The sequence below is a fragment of the Lontra canadensis genome, unplaced genomic scaffold (genome assembly GCF_010015895.1).
Source record: "Lontra canadensis isolate GAN:19392208 unplaced genomic scaffold, GSC_riverotter_1.0 scaffold57, whole genome shotgun sequence".
Classification (NCBI taxonomy): Eukaryota; Metazoa; Chordata; class Mammalia; order Carnivora; family Mustelidae; genus Lontra; species Lontra canadensis.
In genome coordinates, this window is record NW_022631051.1 from 830,955 (window position 1) to 849,760 (window position 18,806).

Consider the following 18,806-nt stretch of genomic DNA (forward strand, 5'->3'; position numbering starts at 1 on the left):
ATTCTTACATTTATTAAGACTTGTTTTGTACCTGTGAATATTCTGGAGAAAGTGCCATGTGTGCTTGAGTGGTATGTATGTCCTGTTGTTTTGGGATGGGATATTCTGTAGGTCTCATAAGCCCATCTGGTCCAATATATCACTTAAGATCAAAGTTTTCTTATTGTTTTTCTGTCTGAATGATCTAGCTGTTGATGAAAGTGAGGGATTAAAGTCCCCTACTATTATTATACTGCTTTTTATTTCTCCCTTTATGTCTGTTAGTATTTACTCTTTACATATAGATGCTCCTATGTTGGTTGCACAATTATTTATAAACAGTATATCCTCTTGCTGGATTGACCTTGTAATTATGTAATAACCTTCTTTATATCTTATTACAAATCTTCGTCATAATGCCTATTTTATCTGATGTAAGGATAGCTACCTAGCTTTCTTTTGGTATTCAATTTGCATGGACTATCTTTTTCCCTCCTTTGCTTTCAGTTTGTGTGTATCTTTATATCTGAAGTGAGTCTCTTATAGACAGATGGGTGTTGTCTTTATCTATTTGGTCACTCTATGTGTTTTTGATTAAAGAATTTAGTCCATTTACATTTAAAATAATTATTGATAAATATGTCCTTATTGCTGTTTTGTGAATTATTTTCTGGCTGTCTTAAATTTCTTTGCTCCTTCTCTTGCTCTCTTCCTTTAAGATTTGATGGTTTCTTTCTAAGTGGCATGGTAAGATTTCTTCCTAAGATGGATCTTTCTAAATGAAATGCTTAGATTTCTTTCTCTTTAACTTTTGCATATTTACTATGGGATTTTGTTTTGTGGTTCCCAAAAGTTACATAAGTAACTTACTGATAACATTCTGTTTTAAATTGATAGCAACTTAAGTCTAAATGTATTTAAAGCTCAATATTTTTACTCCAGTATTTTATATTTTTGATATCACAATTTACATCTTTCTGTCTTATGTGTCCCTTAACAAATTATTTTTTATTATAGTTACTTTTACTAATTTTAACCCTCATAACAGCTTTATAAGTGATTAATGTAACAACTTTACATCATAAGATTATTTTGAATTTTCCTATATATCTACCTTTAGCCATGAAACTTACATTTTTATGTTTTCATGTTATTAATTAGCATTAACATTTCTTATAAAGCCAGTCTAGTGGGTGATCAACTCCTTTAGCTTTTGCTTGTCTGGAAAACGAGCTCTCCTTCAATTGTAAAGGACATCGTTGCTGGGTACTCTTGTTCAGTGGCCCTTTTTTTTTTTTTCCTTCCAGCTCTTTGAATATATTATGCCCTCCCTTTGACCTGCAAAGTTTCTATCTTATTAGGGAGGGAGATGCCCCTTGTATGTAACAAGTTGCTTTTCTCTTGCCTCTAATTTTGCCATTTTAAGTATAATTTGTCTTGTGGGTCTCTTTGAGTAATCTTACTGGGGATTCTTTGGGCTTCCTGGACCTGGATGTCTCCTTCCCTGGGTTAAGGAAGATTTCAGCCATTATTTCAATGAAGTTTTATATCCTCTTTTCTCCTTCTGGAACCACTATAAAATGAATCCTGGCTTAGGTGCTATTTTCCAATATATCTCTTAAGTTGTCTTCACTTTTTTTCATCCTTTGTAAAAATTTTTTCTTCTCTTGGTGGATGAGTTTTACTGACCCATCTTTAAAGTCATTGATCCCCTCTGTTGTACTTTTTGTTTAAGTTATTGTATTTCTTCAGCTCTGTTAGTTCTTTTTGGTGCTCTTAGATTTTTTTTTTAAGATTTTATTTATTTATTTGACAGAAATCACAAGTAGGCAGAGAGGCAGGCAGAGAGAGAGAGGAGGAAGCAGGCTCCCCGCCAAGCAGAGAGCCTGGTGTGGGACTCGATCCCAGGACCCTGAGATCATGACCTGAGCTGAAGGCAGAGGCTTAACCCACTGAGCCTCCCAGGCGCCCCACTCTTAGATATTTTTTATGTCTTTGTTGAAGTTCTCACCATATTCATTCATCTCCTGAGTTTAGTGAGCATCTTTATAACCACTATTTTTGAACTCTTTATCAGGTAAATCACTTATCTCCATTTCATTTAGGACTTTTTCTGATGTTTTATATTTTCCTTGATTCTCTATTTAGTTTCTATGCATTAGATACAACAGCCATCCCTCCCAGTTCTGAGAACTGGCTTTGTGTAGGAGTTGACCATTCAGCTGCTAGCTTTCCATTGTCTTTCAGACCTTTTTGATTATAAAAGCAATCTACTTTGTTTTCAGTGGTTCCCAGTAGTTGAGATTGTGTTAAGTCCTGTCAGAGTTCCAAATAGGAAGATCTCAGTCAGCAACTAGTTTCAGGCTGCCTGGAAGTCAGCATCTTTTAATATAGGCACACATACTTGATTCAGGAGAAAACTGGGAGATAGACATTAGTCTGTTCCCTCTGCACTGAGTCCTGGCTGATAACCAGTTAGGAACTCTTTCTTTGCTACTATCCATTGAACCCTTGAACAGAAGCCTGGCTGGCCACCAGCCACAGGCTCCTTTTATGGAGATATCAACCATGTGGGCCAGGGCAGTGGCAAAGTGTTAAGATGGTGCCCACCTTCTGAGGCCTCTGAAGAGGATTGTAGTCAGCCCCTAGATCTGTTTAAGTCTGCTGTCTCTGCTGTGAGTTTGGTGGGGTAGCCAGTTAAGAAGTGTTTCTCCATTTGTAACAGCACTGAAGGACCTTCATGTGCAAGACCTACTTTTCACCAAAGCCAGGTGATCTAGAAGTATCCCTTGGATTGGAGTGGAAAAAATTGGGAGTGCCAGATGAGTGTACAGCTCCTTTCCAAGAGATACCAGGCAGCTGGAATGAGGCAGTGGGGACTCCTGCCCTCTTTCAGTAGGTTTCTAGATGTTTGTTAAATTAGATACCTGCTTCTCCAGCTGAAGCTTTAAGATAAGAAGGTTTCTTTCACAGAAGACTGGGCTGTCTCTGCACTGAGTCTTGGAATGTTGAGTCTGAAGAACCCTTTGGAATTATTTCTGTTTGTGATTACCTTGTGAGTCTTGTGGATGCAAGTCCCTGTGGCTTTCAAAGATGGATGCTTTGTCTCTCAAGTGCAGGTCTTAAAAGTTAGGGTGCCAGATGTTCAGTTCAAACCCTTTGCTCCTCAAGGAGGAAATCAGGGTTGAGTTCCTTCCTGATTGCATGTCACTGAGCTAGGGTTGAGTTTATAGTGAGATTTTGTCTGAGTCTTTCCTACCTGCTTCCCCCCCCCCCCATATGTCCACAGTGTAGAAGTTGCTCAGCTAGTATTTTCTTGCTTAAGAAAAATGTTCCATATGTAGCTATATGTCCAGGATCCTCCTGTATGCTCACCTTGAACTAGAGCCACCCTGCTGTTCCCTCTTCTATGAAATATAGGTAGTGGCAATGTTTAATTCAATTAAAAAAATACAGTAATTGCATGGAAATAGGGCTTTATTGAGGAATAAATGGAATGACAAGTTAAACATTCAGCATAGCACCTGGCTCATGTACTCAATATAAAAACAATCACAATAGCACATTATTATTTTCATCATAGTAATATATTTTGTGATTATGTGTTGGTTTGCTATTCAGTCATTACAGACGTATTTCAAGGACTTATGCAATACACATATATAAATTACACCAATCTGAGTCAATGTTCACTTAGATTGAATTCTTTGAAATTATTTTCTATCCTTAATTTTAGATTGTCTTAAGTTTGCTTTTTATTATTGCTTCTGCTATGGTTTCTTTTTTTTACTGCTGCTCATTCTGTTGATGGTAAGAATCCAAATTTTGAAAATTTGACTATTCACTTGCCTGTCACCCAAACAATTTTTAAAAGTGGAGTTACTAATAAATCCTACACAGTTTCCTCTATCTGGGCCACTCACTAGGATTTTTCAGGAGAACTTTATGATAGAATAAGTACAAATGTCCAGCTATTGGGTGAAATGAAGATAGCAACTTGTTATCTCCGTACAAAATCACACACCTAATTATATTTTTTCAAGTATAGTTAAATCAATAAAAATGGCTATCTTTACAAAGTGTTTGGTTGTTCTCTTAGTTACTATCTGTAAATCCAAGCAGCAAAAGTCTTACCAAAGACTCTGTGCAGAAACCTGTAGAGTCTTTCATCATGCTATATATATTTTTTTAAATAAACTTTTTCAAAGACAGGGACAGCTGTCAGATATAAATAGATTCTTAAAGATATATCACATCTGCCCAAAAATGAAAGTCATTTTTCATACCCAGCATTTTCTAACTTTCTGAATTGTTCTGTAAAAGTGTTTCATTCTTATATTGTGAAAGGCAGACAAATCAAAACTAGTGATGGGGAAAAATAATGATCACAGTTTCTATATAATTACCATTTGTTTTTCATTCAGATAGCATGAGTGTTCAACATGCTGCTTTTTATGGTTCTATTTAACTTTTCTGACTTTTGAGCCAAGGCTACAAAGTGGGAAGCTGCGTTATTTAAAAGAACAAATGGTGATGAAGCCTTCTGTAGGAAATGGGAATGGAGTGCTAGCCACCAAATTTTTTTAAGATTTTGTTTTATTCTATTTTGAATTTTTTAAGACTTTATTTATTTATTTGACAGAGAGAGAAAGGTCACAAGTAGGCAGAGAGGCAGGCAGAGAGAGAAGGGGAAGCAGGCTCCCCCCTGAGCAGAGAGCCCTCTCTGGGCCCTATGTGGTCCTCAATCCCAGGACCCTGAGATCATGACCTGAGCCAAAGGCAGAGGCTTAACCCACTGAGCACCCAGGTGCCCCACCTATTCTCTTCTAACTTCACTTATGCTCCACCCCCACTTCGACCCCTTCCATGAATGTGTGGATGCAGATGGCCAGGACCCATTTTACTCTCTGGCATTAGTAATCTTTTTTGAACTGCATTAAGCAGAGCAAGGATTCATTGCCATCCATTATACCTTCTGTGTTGCAGCTGATGCTAGGACAACCACCATTCTAGCAGTAAACATTTGCCTAGTTATCACACACTCACTCATTCAACAAATAAATGACAAAACAGTTAAAATGTGCCCATCATTATGCTTGATAGTGAACATAAAGAGGAGTACTTTCCCTCAAGGAATTTAAGGTCTAATGAAAGATACAAATAATAACGTGCTCAGGGCTGAATAGGGTTCACTTTTTGTTCCTCTCTTTTCTTCTCCTCACTCTTAAGAATGGAAAACTGTTGCATAACAACATATGTAAGTTATACTATGAATGTGTGTAATGGCCTCATGATAGAAATGGGACTGGCCAATAGTTATTCCCATTTAAAGACAGTGTCTGTTGGTGGGAATGTAGACTGGTTAAGTCATAATGGAAAACAGTATGGCAGTTACTCAAAAAAGAACTACTGTAAGATACAAAGATAGCAATTCTATTTCTAGGTATATATTTGAAGGAAATGAAATTATGATCTTAAAAAGATATCTGCACCCCCATGTGCACTGCAGCAATATTTACAATACCTAAGACATAGAAAAACCAAAGTGCCCATCAACAAATTCATGGATAAAGAGAATGTGTCATAAATACATATACAAAATGGCATATTTTCAGCCATTAAAAACCCCCAAAAGTCCTGTCATTTGCAACAACACTGATGGATCTTGAGAGTCATCCTAAGGGAAATAAATCAGAGAAAGACAACTACTTACTTACAGGGGGAATTTAGAAAAGATGAACTCCATGCGACAGAGTACAGTTGTGCTCCAGAGGGTGAGAGGAGTGGGGAAATGTTGGTCAGAGGGTGAAAACTTCCGGTTATAACATGAGTAAGTTCGAGGGTGTACAGGCATACCTTGTTTTCTTGTGCTCCGTTTTATTGCCCCTTACAGATACTGTGTGTTTTATGAAAAGGTTTGTGGCAACCCTCTGCTGAGCAAGTCTTTTGGATGCGATTTTCCCAACAGCATGTGCTCACTACATGTCTCGGGGTCACATATTGGTAATTCTCATAATATTTCAAATCTGTTCCTCATTATCATATTTGCTATGGTGATCTTTGATGTAACTATGGTAACTGTTTTGGGGGGCCAGAAACTGTGCCCGTACTAAGACAGTGAACTTAAATGTTGTGTGTGTTCTGACTGCTGCCCACCTCTCCCCCTTCTCCTATTCCCTGAGACACAACAGTATTAGAGGTCATTGTAGAGTTATTAATTGGCCTAAGTGAAAGTGAGAGTCCCACACTCTCTGTTTAAATCAAAAGCTAGAAATAATTAAACTTAGTGAGGAAGATATGTTGAAAGCTAAGATAGGCTGAAAGCTAGACCTCTTGTGCCAAAGGAAAAGTTCTTGAAGGAAATTAAAAGTGCTACTCAAGTGAGCATACACTGATAAAGTGAAACAGCTTTATTGCTGATATGGAGAAAGTTTTAGTGGTTTAGAAAGGACATCAAACCAGCACCCAAATTCCTGTAAGCCAAAGCCTGATCAGGAGCAAAGCCTTAACTCTCTTCAATTCTATGAAGGCTGAGAGAGGTGAGGAAGCTATTAAAGAAATGCTTGAAGTTAGCAGAGGTTGGGTCATGAGGTTTAAGGAAAGAAGCCATCTCTATAACATCAGCATGCAAGGTAAAGCAGCAAGTTGTGATGTAGAAGCTGCAGCAAGTGATTCAAGAGATCTAGCTTAGATAATTTATGAAGGTGGCTACAGTAAACAACAGGTTTTGAATGTAGACAAAACAGATTTCTATTGGAAAAAGATGCCATCTAGGACTTTCACAGCTAGAGAGAAGTCAATGCCTACCTTCAAAGGACAGGCTGACTCTCTGGCTAGAGGCTAAAGCAGCTGGTGAATTTAAGTTGAAGCCAATGCTAGGGTGCTTAAGAATTATGCTAAATCTACTCTTCCTGTTCTTTATGAATGAAACAACAAAGCCTGGAGGGCAGCACATCTGTTTACAATATGGCTTACTGGACATTTTAAACCCATTGTTGAGATCAGCTACTCAGAAAAAAAGATTTTCAAAATATCACTGCTTACTGACAATGCACTTGGTTACCCAAGAGCTCTGACAGAAAAGCACAATGAACTGAATGTGGGTTTCATGCTTTGCACTTTTCAGCCCGTAGATCAAGGAGTAATTTTGACTCTCAAATCTTAATATTAAAGAAATATATGTAATTAGGTTATAACTGCCCTCAATAGTGATTCCTCTGATAGATCTGGCAAAGTCAAGTGAAAATCTTTTGGAAAGGATTCGCTATTCTAGATGCCAGTAAAAACATTCATGATTCATGGCAAGAGGTCAAAATATCAACATTACCAGGAGTTTGGAAGAAGTTGATTCCAACCCTTACGGATGCCTTGGAGGGTTCAAGACTTTAGTGGAAGAAGTCACTGGCGAGGTGGTGGAAATAGCAGGACAACTAGAATAAGGAGTGGAGCTAGAAGATGTGAGTGAATTGCTGTAAACTCAAGATAACGCTTGAATGCATGAGGAGTTGCTTCTTATGGAGGACCAAAGAAAGTGGTTCTGTGAGATGGCATCTACTCCTGGAAGACAACAAAGGATTTAGAATATTCCTTGAACTTGAGAAAGTAGTGACAGGGTCAGAGAGGACTGATCCAAGTTTTGAAAAAGTTCTACTGTGGGTAAAATGCTATCAGAGTCCATCGACATGGCAAACTCCATTGTTGTCTTAAGAAATTGCTGCAGCCACCAACATGAAGGCAAGACCCTCCACCAGCAAAAAGATGAAGACCTGCTAAAAGCTCTGATGATGGTTAACTTTTTTTTTGGTAAGGATGTACACTGGTTTTTAGACATGATGCTATTGCACTTAATAGACTATAGTGTAAACATTAAATTTTCTATGCACTGAGGAACCAAAACAATTCCTTTTGGTAGTCTTTTTGAGGTACCCACTCTACTGTAGTAGTCTGGAACAAAACCTGCAAAAACAGCAGGTATGCCTGCTGTGTACAGCATGGTGACTAGTCAGAAACACTGCATTATATAGTTGAAAGTTATCACAATAATATTTACACATCTATCCCCCCATATACTTAACGTGTGTGTGTATGTGTGTGTGTGTAGTGAGAATATTTAAGATATAATATTGTGGCATCATTTTGCAGTGTACACATGTATCAAATAATCATGCTATAGACCTTAGAGTGTTATAGGTTATTCATATGTCAGTACAACTGGGGAAAAACATGCCAAGGTCCACTGTTGTCCTCCCAAGAACAGGAGCCATTGGGCACATGAGTATCCCCATGACACCTCAAGAAGTTGTAGCAGGTAGGGAGGCCAGGGTGGTGGAAAAGAAGAGAAGCACTACAAGAGAGAAAAGGATTTCTGGACTCCCACGTCTGACTGACTCTCTAAAGACTGAAGATGTACAAAAGGCAAATGATCTGCACCACATCCCAGAATATGTGCTTGTCTGTGATACTCAGGGAGTATGACTCTGCTATCTTTGACCTGCAGGCTCTTTCAGACATTGCAGAACACAATGCAGACTTACACCATTTCTCTAGCTTTTTCACGGAGGTAAAACAAATGTGTAACCACTTGAGCCTACACTGCAGTAAACTATGTGGCAATCATAGTAAAATTAGATTAAGAATCATTAGTGCACAACGTTAATTACCAGAAGTTAAGCCCTAGTATGCAATATAAGGTTTGGTTGTTTTTTTTTGTTTGTTTGTTTGTTTTTTTAAGGACATCACCCGATTTTCTATTGTAAACATAGAGATGTAAATTTTTTCAAGAAAAACAATTCAGAGCTGAGTATTTCAGTGCTGGTATTTTGATTCTTTGGTAGTCAGGGACTCCAGTGCTTACTATTTTTATGCTCTTCTTTCTAGAGTTACCTCCAAGTTTAAGGCCACCTCATGTTCTAAAATAGCTGCTGGAGTGCCAGCGCTTAGCCACAAGACCAGAGGAAGGTAAGTGGGAGGTTAAAGGGGCAAATCTCCCAGCAGAGTCAACTTTTTTTTTTTTTAAAGATTGTATTTATTTATTTGACAGAGAGAGACACAGCAAGAGAGGGAACACAACAGGAGTAGTGGGAAAGGGAGAAGCAGGCCTCCCGCCGAGCAGGAAGCCCAATATGGGGCTTGATCCCAGGACCCCAGGATCATGACCTGAGCCGACGGCAGATGCCTAACAACTGAGCCATCCAGGTGCCCCCAGAGTCAAATTTTTGAAAAGCCAGGTAATGTTCCATCCTACCCTTCCCTAATAATAACCAGAATTTATTTAAATGGTTATATCTCACTACCTTGCGGGCTGGTAGATGTGGGCTTTCTCAGCTTGCCAGACTGCTACTTAAAACTGGAATTCTGATACTAAGAAAAAGGGAGAGATTATATTAGGTAAACAACTAGAAGTCTCGACTCCAAAACCTGTGGAAAACTGTATACAATTAAGAGTAGAAATACCCATTATTCATTTCACTGTGTGAAGGAGAGGGTGATGGTCACTTGAGTATGCTTTATCTGTACAATTCTGGAAAATGCTGGGTTAGAAAAGTGTGGGTATATTTTTTCCTTCCTCTCTGCTGCACATGCAAGTGAGTTTACATACTCCTTCTTAGGGGAGTTTTCTCATAAATAGATAAATTTTGTCCTAAAGGAACAAGAATCATACAACTGTGTGGACTGCTTGGGTTTTCTCCTTCAACCTTAACTACAATCTTTTTTAATGCTGTTGGTCCACACAGGTGTTGCTGTGCAGCCTCCTGGATTCTTAAGAGAATGAAGGTAAGGGGTGTGCTATTTTAAGATCCCTACTTTTCCCCCCGTCCTCTTATTCTCAAGTAATTAGCTCATTCATTAAACATCTATTGAGAACCCATTATATCTGGCCTTCTGCTAGTAATAAGAAATACCATGATAAAAAATAGATCTTTCCCATCAATGTCCTTCCCACATCATTGCAAAGATGTCAAGTGAGCAGGTCGAGCACATTCTCCTAAGGGCTCAAGAGAAGAGAGGGACTGGGGGAGAGGGGGCACAAAGGAGGAACAACCAAAGGAGGAAGAGAAGGAAGAGGAGGAAGAGAAGCCTTCAGAGAAGAGGTATTCCTGGATGTGGGGGGAAAACAGTTCAGAAACTTTCTAGACTGTCTTCCAGGCAGAGCCCAGCACCTGAAAGGACTGGAATGAATGAAACCACCAGCACATAGTCTGAGAAGGACAGATTGTATAAGATGTGACAGTAGAAACTGCTAATGAAGATTTTTCTCACCTCTCAGACAACACAGAGATCAAGAGGCATAACCATCACACTCTACCTTTATTTCTTACCCTGGTCTCTCAACTTCCCACACCCAATATAATTGTTGAAAGTCCCTCCACAATTTCCTTTGAAGTCCATCTCCTCCTTCAATCCCACAGGGGCGGTTATGCAAGTCTCTTAACTGCTTTCTAGCCTTGGCCCCCAGCCCACCTCTCCTGCCCTCCAGAGTCTATCCTCTACCCAGCCAAAGGAGTGACTTACCTGATTATACAAAACAAACACTTCTGGAGATCCTATGGCTCCATGAAAAAGTTCAAATTCCTTAGCACAGTATAGATGGTTCTTGATACCTCTGTCTACCTTCCCAGCCCCTGTGTTGCTAGGGCACAGACCAACACTGTGAAATACTGGCCATGTCTCACAGCCTAGAGACTGTGCCAGGGAAGTATTTATGTGCTGGCTGGGAGGGACACACATCGGAACTCACCCCTTTGGCCACACCAAACTGCAAAGGGGGCTGGAGCATATGAGGAAGAGAAAGACAGTTTGGCTGAGCAGCAAGCAATCTGCCCTACAAATCCTTTTTCAGCTTTGTCCTTTTACTTTTTATGCTATAAATTATCTTTGCTCCTATTTCATAATCGTAACTGTTTTTTGAAAATACTAATTTAGTAATATTAAATTCTAATTTCTGGATTTTTTTTAATTTGAAAAAAATTTTTAAAGATTTTATTTATTTATTTGACAGAAACCACAAGTAGGCACAGAGATAGGCAGAGAGAGAGAGGGGGAAAGCAGGCTCCCCACTGAGCAGAGAACCCAATGCAGGGCTCGATTCCAGGACCTGGAGATCATGACCTGAGCCAAAGGCAGAGGCTTAACCCACTGAGCCACCCAGGTACCCTTAATTTTAATTTTTTTATACAATTTTTTTTTAAGATTTTATTTATTTATTTGACAGAGATCACAAGTAGACGGAGAGGCAGGCAGAGAGAGAAAGAGAGAGAGAGAGGGAAGCAGCCTCCCTGCCGAGCAGAGAGCCCGATGCGGGACTCGATCTCAGGACCCTGAGATCATGACCTGAGCTGAAGGCAGCGGCTTAACCCACTGAGCCACCCAGGTGCCCCTTAATTTTAATTTTTAAAAATTCATTTCCATTGGGGTCATTTGTGCTTAATGTTCATTTGAGCCTTACTGTCTTGTGCTATGGGTTTTCCTTTAATAATTATTAACACCTGCTTACTATGTATCAGGTACCATAAGCATTTACATATATCTGTCATTTATTTAAAACACCTTTCTAAGGTAGGTCCTATTAACAGATGAGGAAACTGCGGCACAAAGTGTTAATTTACTTGTTCAAGATCACACAGCTAGTTCATGAGTTTTGAATCCTGACATTCTGAGCTGCAAATCTTAGGGTATACTACTTTTCACATGTATAATGCATTTTGGATATCTGTTCCTGGTTAAAAATAAGCATTATGTTAATTAATTTAGGTAGTCTGGAGAGGTTTCTTCTGCTTTTGTGTAGTGAGCTCAAACCACAATAAATTTTAATGTGCTCTACTCTGACATTTCTCCTTTTCCATTCTCCATGCAGTTTCCTCAGAGTTCATGGAGAAAGAGAAGCCCTCTGATGGGAGCCACTGTACAATTCTATAGAATACTGGTAACTGATCATAAAATTAAGAAGAGAATCGTTAGAAGTTATCAGTATATTAAAAAAAAATCAGCTCAGTTTATGACCTCAGGGTTGTGAGATGGAGCACTATGCTGGGCATGGGGCTTGCTTAAGATTCTCTCTCTCCCTCCCTCAAAAAAAAAAAAAGGTGTCAATATGTGGCTTCATTTTAGGGTGGACATTAAATATGTACACAGATTTAATGAAGCTACTTGTAATTATTGTCTGAGTAACCTATTTTATGGTCAAAGTTCTAAACAGTATTTCTATAGTCTTAAGCTAACAAAATGAGTTTAGGCCCAATTATAAGAATTTCTATATCCCTAAATTACTGTGATGAGTTTAGATCTGTAAAAATCTCTGAAAATAAATACTCCATCCTTGTCTATGCTTGGTGAGACTCTGAGACACGTTTTCCCTTTGGTGTTCTAGAAAATACTCAGCTCATTTTTTTAAGGACAATTTTAGCCCTCCTGTCCTTTACAGCAAATAAGAAATATAGTAATTAGTTATTGTCTAATCATTAGAATAAGCACAATCGGGACAGGAAGCTGTTCAACACTGTGTCCTCATTTTCTGACATACAGCTGACACTCAAACATTTTTGACAGGCTCTGCCTCACCTTTTCAGTGTCCAGGTGGGTGGCAGTACCAGGTGGGCGAGGCTCTTAGTTCTTGCAGACTGCCTGGCCGACTGTGGTTTTGATCATTAGTGCTCATGGTTCTGCCTTTAATCAGCAGTGCTGAACACTGGCCCCAGGTCCTTGCCAGAGAGTAGGCCTTTGAACGGTCTGCTGCTCACCTTTATTGAAAGCTCTTGATGGAAATATTGAAGGACGAGTGTTTAAAGGACCAGTGGTCAATGCATTCCTGACTGCGACCCTTTCATGGATTGAAAGCTCTGAAGTCATTCCCTAGAAAAATACACTTAAAGAAACACACAGAAAATGGTGTCTATAATACTACTCTCTGAAGCACATATTTGACCCTAGAGAGCCCAGCCCATGATGACAAATAGGCTTCAGTTTTGTCAGTTCTAATAAATGGGTAGTGATGGCCAAGAGCACTTGTTTCAAAAACCTCAGCCCACTTGGGCCTTAGTAGAAAAGACTTGGATGACCTAGTTGTGCACACACGATGTGTGGTGAGGCAAGCACTGGGGCCAGTAATGAGCTATGCTTGTGGTGGCCTTTTTCTGGCAACAAAAGGATATGGGCAGCAAGCTGTGGATGTTGTCCATGGGCTTTCCCATTTCTCCAGCAAACTGCTTCCATTGAGTTGGATTTGGGCGTTATGCCCTCATCATATATTAAAGGAGAATAAAACTAAAGTTTCCTGTGAGGCCCTGCTTAAAAGTAAACTTTTGTTGTCAGCATATCATAGAAACATATTGGCCACCATACGTCAGATAAGAAGTCCTTGTCAAACTGAGGTGTCAGGAAAATCTTTGATGCACTGGAGAATGCTATCTTTCATGACCATGAATATAGACATAATAGACATAATAGTGACATAATAAACAGTTCCTTTTTGCTTCAGCTTTTTGAAATATCAGCCCAATGTCAGTCATTAGCCATGGGCCTAAATTCATGGACAATAATGCTATTTTTTTCTATATATTTACTGCTAGATCTATCCATCTCTCTCCGTGGATCTAACTATCCTTATAGGCCACTTCAAATCATTGGTGGAACAAAGGAGGATATTTAAAAACAAATAATGTGAAAAATAAACAGCACTCCTCTTTTAGCTTCAGACCATTAATTTTACAGTGTTTAGACAAAAGAATAGTAAATACATGCGATTAATAGATTATTATATCCCTCTAAGTAACAAGTATATAGTTAGGGTGTTCTTTCTATCTCCTGTTCCCTCCAGTATGACTAAACTTTTTTTCTAGAGACAGACTCTAGTGTGAGGCCCTGACAAATTTTTTTTCTTTTTTTAATAATGCATGTGCCTGACTTTAGTTGCCAAGGAATCAAAGATGGCAATCTCCAATTATCACGCGGTCAGCCACAGAGATAGAGCCAGGCCACCTCACCCCATTGAGGTTCCTTTGTTGAGAGATCTTGACTTCAATAACTGACCCTTTGGGCACTTGCCTTTCTCTTCCCATGTTTGTAAAATCCCCCACTAAAGAGTGAGCCCACGAAACACTAGGCCCCACTTTCCACCCAAGTAAAAGCAGAACCTCTAGCCCGTGCATGCTTTCACTCTAATTTCCAAGTCTTGTAAGTAATAAACCTCTGTTTTCCCAAAGTTCCCTGATGATTGTTGCCAAAGGGTATCTTGCAATCATAAGAACCACAAGGGCCAGTCCAACTACAAGACAAGACTAGTTATCGATAGGTTAAGATTGGCACAAAACAATGGATGTAGCAGTCAGCAGGATTGTGGGTTGCTCTTGAAATTAACTGAGGGGAATGCCCTTTACCTGTAATTTGCTTACCAGCTGCCTAACTCAGGGTAACCCCATATGGGAAGCGAGCATGTTTGCTGGGGGTCTGTGGCACTGCTATGTGCTCTGATGTATTACCCCTGCAATATGTTACCTGCAGTATCCAACCCAAAGAGTCATGCTATGGTCATGAACAGTTTCCCCCAAGCAGTGTGATCAAGGTCATATGGTCTGACAAGATATATTGACTAACATGAGAAAGGGTCTACCCCACCTTAAGGCCAAGGAGAGCTAAGAAGGACAGATTGGATTGCAAGCACATTATTGCAGTAAGAAACCAATGACACCACCAGAGTTTCGGAAAGCACAACAGAGGCCATGGTTTCTGGGTCACCACTTCACTCACTGCTGTCACTCTTCATCCCTTGATCCAATAGAATATTAGTGTCCTATGTTAGAAAAATTGATGGAGAACTATAAATGTTGTGGACATCTAGTCCTGAGGATCCTGAGGAGGTCTAGCAGCTGCTCAGTAAATTGCAAAGCCTCAGGGATGCTTCCTGGGTATTTTCCAATGTCAGGCACACCAGCATGCTAAGACCCTGCCATTAAACTCTAGAGGCCTAGTGGCTTTCTCATATTGGCAGAGGCAGAGCTGAATCCCAGAGGGGTTCTCCTGGGACCCTGGAAAGAAAAACAGCTACCTTTGAAGAGGCTTTGTAGTGATGTCATCTAAAATTTTCCAGTAACAACACCCCAGATTAAGGTAACAACAAAAAAGTCAGGAACAAAAACTGAAAGTAAACAATATCCTAACTGAGATTCAACCCTTTCTTAAAGATTATATACAACAGGCAGGAGAGAGGGGAACTAATAGGCTCTTGTCAGTTTTCTTTTTTGATTAAAAGGGCTCTGGATTCTTATTCACAGCTGCCAAAATGGGTCAACTGGTTGGTAGGTGTCTCCAAAGACTCTGAAATCTATAACTTCTTTAAAGATCCATCCAGGCAAATGCTCATTTCCTTCCATCACAGTGATCATGGCTAAAGCTCACAGTGGGTAGAAAACATTAAGATGAGGCTCCTCTCCTCCTGTGCAAAACTGGCAGAATCCAAAGAGTTTATCCTTTCCCAGACCATAGTGACCCCCAAGGCCACATCATCATTTCCAATCCAGAAGAGGCCCCATTGGACCTTGAGTTCAGAGAATTATTCTTTACAGGCCACACCACCTAATTACAAGACCGCACAACCACATTTTAACTGGGGCTGCCAAAACTGCCCCAAAAGCACTCAAACTCCTAAAAGAAAACCTTCACTCTTCTCTGCCCCTTGAAGATGTCAGTCTTACCATGTCTTTGAAATGTAAATGCCCAGGAGGTCTCTAGAATGACGCCCACACTGGCCTAAGAGGGAGGGAGAGAGGAAGGAAGAGAAGGAAAGAAAGGAAAAGAAAGATACAAGCTGCAAAAAAGGCTCCTTTGCCCAGACTCTAGATCACTGTCTCCTTAAGATTACTTCCAGGGACAAATACAAATGGTAAAAGTCTTTTTTACAAATAGAGAAAGAGGTTAGCCACGTGAACAGGTAAGTTTAACTTATTCCAGAAAAACAGTTTGAATCCAACTGTTCTTTTGTAAACTAGTGAGCTGGGCATTATTGTATCCATCTCATGGCTAAACATTTAAAAAACCATAACTATAAGGTCTCTGTATGCATCTGCCTGTGTGTTCATGCATTGTAGATGTACGGTATTTTTCTACCTCTGAATGATATTACCAAAATTATATTGTAAAAGAGCTCTATTTAATTGGCTTTAAGAAAACTAGGTACATCTGTAAATTTAGTATTCATAAAAATTCTCAAAAATAAAATGAAAACAATGCAAATGAATTTCAGATTCATGTGATCTGGGAAAACATTCGGTAGCAAAGCTAATTTAAGGTTGTGGGTTTGATTATAACAGACGTTTTCAAAATTGTCAGTACTAAATATAAGGCAGATTAGTAACTATCTGGGTTTACTAGTTGAATTCATGTTATCTCTGCTGCAAAATGTGTCAGGCAAATTTAGAATAATAGTAGACTTTTTTTAATGTCTCAAAGTTTTTTGTAATCTGAAACCTTAAAGTTAAGTTTGTTAAGTTAAATGATGAGTTAAATTCACTGAATATTGAGATCATTTCCAAGTAAGATAGACTAATGAATATTAATTACTGCACATAGGTTTATCTACTTTTGGTGTTTTATTCTACTTTTAGAGAAGCTAAAGATAAAATTTGGGTCTGTTAGCACATGTTCTCGGTTTGCCAACTCACAGAACACTAATGTAAAAAGTTCATAATTCTGTATTTCTTAGTTAAGCTTCCTAAGAATTAAGAATTCTAATTAATGTAAGTGGTTAAGGGAAACTTTGCTGTATGCAAGCAAAGTAAGGTATGTGTTTTTGGTAAAAGATGGTCTGAGGAATGGACATGTATTTTTCCTGAGGGAAAAGTAATATTGTTCTACAATGAGGCAAGGAAAGAGGGAAAACACAGAACAAAATCTGAATGTAAAAAAGAAAACTGTTGAAGATTTATGGAAAAGGAATCTTTGGGAAGGAATTTTATGTGTGGTCAGGACTGGCTAAGAGTAGAATAAATTTGATTAAGTAAATTAGTTTAAATACTGAAAGTACATTGATGCAAATGTAAAATTAGGTTTTTTTCTTTGTTAAAAGGACAAAGTTTTTCTTGAATTATTGGTCTGCTCTTGATAAGAGATTATAAAGGGTTTTTTTTTATCTCTAAAAATTATCTGCCTAAAAAAACAAGGATTCTGTGATTCCGTTTTATCAAAATAATTTGCTTTGTTTGATCATGTCTTTGATTACTAAAATAACCCCAGTCTTCTTGATATTAAAAGACCTGAGTTTAGCATAGAACTATGTAACCTTCATTATTTGCTTGTGAAGTCTTTGTCACTTTGGTTAAACAGATAACTAAGTATTATTTCATAGTGATCTATGATTCTATTTAACTGTTTTAAAACCTTTATGGTATTTTGACAAACTTCCCCAAATTCCAAATGAAGTCTTTTTGATCTGGGGATCAGGAGAACTTTAGGATATTCCAGAGGGTTCCTAGAATATCTTGAAAGACTTGTTAGACAAATTAAGCTTATTTGGTAAGTATGTCAAATTACATGGGAAGCATCATCAAACAGGAGATGCCAAACTTTGTTAGATTACATGTATCTGGATATAGGGTATTAAAATATTCTAGGAACTATATGAAACTCCTATCAACCTAACATGTCCTTGTATGTTACCACTTGTAATTAGTATCTTAAAATTAATAATCCAATTAAAAAACAGGCAAAAGACATGAACAGACATTTCTCCAAAGAAGACATACAGATGGCCAACACCACTGATCATCAGGGAAATTCAAATCAAAATTACAATGAGATATCACCTCACACCTGTCTGAATGGCTATAATGAACAACATAAGAATAAACAATTCTATTACACTGAAAAGAAATAAAAAAATAATAAAAAATAAATTTTTTTAAAAAAGAAACAATAGGTGTTAGGATATGAAGAAAGGGAAAATCTGCTGCTCCATTGGAAAACATTTTGGGGGCTCCTCAAAAAGTTAAATGGAACTGCCCTTCATCCAACAATTACACTACCAGGTATTTACCCAAAGGATACAAAAATGCAGATTTGAAGGAGCACAAGCACCCCAATGTTTATGGCAGCATTATCAAGAATAACCAAATTATAGAAACAGTCCAAATGTCCGATGATGAATAGATAAAGTGTGTGTGTGTGTATATATGTATATCCACCCACAATACAATATTATTCAGTCATAAAAAAAATCTTGACATTTGCAATGACTTGGCTGGAGCTAGAGAGTATAATGCTAAGCAGAATAAGTCAGAGAACGACAAATACCATATGATCTCACTCACATGTGGAATTTAAGAAACCAAACAGACAAATCAAGGAACAGAGTCTTAACTATAGAGAACAAACTAATGGTTACCAGAGAGGGTGATAGGTGAACTAGGTGATGAGGAGTAAGGAGGACACTTGTGATGAGCTCCGGGTCATGTACAGAAGCGCTGAATCACTCTATTGTACACCTGAAACTAATATCACACAGTGTGTGAACTGGAATTTAAACAAAAATTTAAAAAATATTGTATGTCACAGAAATAACAAAACTTCCTTTTATCAATTGGATTGTAATGGACTCTGTTCTGACCTTTAACCATGCCATTTTCAAGTTTTTTAATCATTTACAAACAGCTATTCTTTGACTCAGATTCTTTTACAGAAGAGTTCTGCAAAAATCTATCATCTTTAAGGAGATTCATGAAAAAGACCCTAGAATACAGGTTTCTGATAACTTTAGGATCATAAAACTGAACTGGGAAAAAATTTCTAAAAGTAATGGAAAAACTGAATTCAAGCAGCACAAGAATCAGTTACATGGGACT

General features: G+C 38.4%; 1 protein-coding gene and 2 long non-coding RNA genes across 5 annotated transcripts in view; 2 read left to right on the forward strand and 1 right to left on the reverse strand.

Annotated features, from left to right (window-relative positions):
* Nucleotides 1-9,059, forward strand: part of LOC116878344 — a 122,458-nt gene extending 113,399 nt beyond the window's left edge. The window contains exons 3-4 of the long non-coding RNA XR_004384833.1: nt 8,857-8,937; nt 9,022-9,059. This is a non-coding gene — a long non-coding RNA (uncharacterized LOC116878344). The remainder of the gene's footprint in view (nt 1-8,856; nt 8,938-9,021) is intronic.
* The window catches only part of DLGAP1 (DLG associated protein 1), an 866,766-nt gene that overhangs the window by 440,603 nt on the left and 407,357 nt on the right, over nt 1-18,806 (reverse strand). The gene's annotated exons all lie outside the window — the stretch shown is intronic.
* Nucleotides 9,162-11,013, forward strand: LOC116878345. Its single transcript, XR_004384834.1, has 3 exons — nt 9,162-9,206; nt 9,714-9,753; nt 10,979-11,013. It is a non-coding gene; the product is annotated as an uncharacterized LOC116878345 (long non-coding RNA).